Source organism: Alligator sinensis, unplaced genomic scaffold, assembly GCF_000455745.1.
Source record: "Alligator sinensis unplaced genomic scaffold, ASM45574v1 scaffold775_1, whole genome shotgun sequence".
Lineage (NCBI taxonomy): Eukaryota > Metazoa > Chordata > Crocodylia > Alligatoridae > Alligator > Alligator sinensis.
In genome coordinates, this window is record NW_005843115.1 from 293,990 (window position 1) to 297,001 (window position 3,012).

Consider the following 3,012-nt stretch of genomic DNA (forward strand, 5'->3'; position numbering starts at 1 on the left):
ATATATATATATAAATTTATTTTATTTTATTTCCAAAAGGAAAGAAAATCTGGGCTTGAATGACTCTCTGTTGCTAGAGGTTGAAAGCCTGTTCCACACATGCACACACACATTCCCATCAGCATTTCTGGCACTAGGGTAGGGTGTCGGAGTTTGCTCTACCTTTTCTGAGTGTTGGCCTGGTATTGCAGTACCTCCAGGCCCGGTGTTCTTTCCCTCTTGAGGGAGCAACTGCCTTTTTGTGTGTGTGTGTGTGTGTGTGTGTGTGGCCGTGCATAAAAAAAAATAAAAGGTTCCCATCAGCATTTTTGTCCAATATGGGCCATGTGTTTTACAATAATGCTCAGTGTTGGCTGCATTTAATCAACTGCATTGTTAGTTTCCATTGCTGAGCACATGTTGCTTTTGGCAACAGTTTAATGATAGAAAATGTATTGAATGAGGTTTCCTTGTATGGAAGTGTAAGACAATGGACAGTATTTATGTCTATGGTATAATTGTGGTCAGTTTCTACTAGAAGAGAAAAGGAACAAACAAAACACCAAACAGGAAAATGAAATAAAGAAAAAGGATCCTCATTAGAAATATTTGCTTCTGGTATGAATAACTTGAAAAACATTGCATGTTTTACAAAGTGTATATAACCTAAATATTTTGGCTTTCTGTATGCTATGCCACTTATTTATATTGGCCATATTTTAAAACTTCCTTTCATATAAACTGATATTTTTGATTATACTGTTGATACAAATGATACATTTGGGCACATCTAGCTATTTCCAAAACATACCCAGGTAAAAGGTATATTTCATTTTATTCTATATAACATATTTAGTACTTTACACATCATAGTTATAGTGAACCTCTAAAGAGTTTGGTTTAGTTCAGCCAAACAATTAAAGTCTTTAGAGTTGATTTTGTTTTTGTGCCTAGTTTCATAGTGAAATCTCCATTGTTCCAATCAAACTGAAATCATAACAAAAGGCCCGAGTGCTCACATGAAGCAGAGCTTTATGAAACTTTTATAAAGCAAGGGAAAAGTCAGATGACATTTGTGGGATGGTGTTGAATTAACAACCAGAAACACAGCCCAGGTTAAAATTTCATTAAACTTTCAAGAATCCCAGGATAAGTTTCAAATGATCCTTGCTATATTACAAAAAAGTGTGCATGAAAAAGGTGATATCCCCATTGCTCTTTCAAAATCGCAGCACAAAGCATTTGTCGAATTCAAGTCTCTCTCGTTATCATTAATTCTTATGGCCCATATACGTGTTGTATTTATAACCATATTTATAAAATCTCCAGTGAATTCAGATCAGTTGTGGAAGACAAGCTAAGAATTCACTCAATGAGAGTTTTTGAATGTCATACAATGGGCTTTAGTTTTGTTTTTTTTTAATTGTCATTTTCCAACACTGGAACTCTGTTGAATAAAGTTAAAAAAACTGGTTATGGAATTGGATCAAAACTGCCTTGGAAAACTCAGTGACACTGCATGGTGGCAACTTGGCAACAGGAAAATCCACTGACTGCTGAGTGCTCTCTAGATGTTTGGGAACGATTTGAGTTCTAGATTTACCTGGATACGTAGCAATCCAAACTTTGTCATACCTACTAGAATAAATATATATAATGTTTATATTATGAGCATGATTGGAATCAATGGACAGACTTCTATTGGTGCAAGAATTGAAAGGCTTTCACTGACTTCTGGCAATGGGCTTGGGATCAGACATAACACTGTAAAATGAAAACGCCAAGATTTTCACAGGTCTGATCCAAGCTTCTGCAATTTGCTGGGCTGGAAATTTTACATAGCCACTTGTAAGAATCTTGGTATTGGAAATAGGCCTTGAAACTTCCTATTACCTTCCTCACCACCTCCAAATTCCAAAGGAGTCTCTCTCAAAGTTAATTTCTACTTATGTCAATTGAACTGGAAAAAGAGCTGTAGCAGTTTCTCTCACTTCATTTGAACATTGTCATTGGCAGTAGAAGATCCTCAGTAATATAGATCAAACTCTCACCTGGAATAACCTTGAGTGATATGACAGTTTTGAGGAAAAAGCCGGAATTAGGAAATAAAGTCCATTCTCTTACCAACACTTTTGCATCTCATGACATTTTTAACAGACCCAACACTTTTCAGATCTCAAGAAAGGATTACTTCAGCTTCAGTGTAAGTTAATCTAAGAGAAATCTTTGTTCCTTCTGGGTAAAGACCTGAGATGGTTCTTACTTTATCTACATCAGTTTGCTCATCTCTACTGAATTTCTCAAATTATGATAGTCAGTTGCCTTAGAGGCACTACGCAGACTTTGAGGCTCTTACCTGTTGTCAAAAGTTTATCATCTGTATTTCATTCCATAGACAGCAAAGCTACAAAGAAAAGTTATACAGCCTAAAATGTAATAAATTCAAAAAACTCATTTCTAGGTCTTTTTTTCTTTTTTTTAGGTTTTGTTTAAAGGCAAGGGTTTCTGTGACCCCTAGTGGGCCACCATATTATTGCAGACTGTTCAGCTTTAGAGATTCTACCTGTTAAAATGGGAAAAAAGACAGCATCCTTTTAGTTAAAACATGAATATTTTAACTGCACAAATCTACAGCCAGCAAAGAGAAGTAATTAAAATGATTGGTAAGAGAGAGTTTTCCCAGAGTGCTACAACATGCATCTCTTATTTCCTTACAAGATCTTAAAAACAGATAGTGATAAACCCACTAAAACTTTAGAAAGGGGGCGGGGAGGGAAGGAAGATTGAGATTTATCTTAAATCTACAAAAAATCTATATAAAATTTATGTCTATAATTTCAAAATAATCCTTGCCTTCTTTGTGAATAGGGGTAGTGAGCTTTGAAAAAGCACACAGTGTTTAATTTGACTAATTTTTTTCATCCTCAGCATTAAAATGAAGGCAAAGATTTTCTTCAGTGCTAATAGAATGAAAATATTGGTTTTAAATGAACAAGCGTGTTCATGGATAATAATTCTCAGAATTCCAGAGAT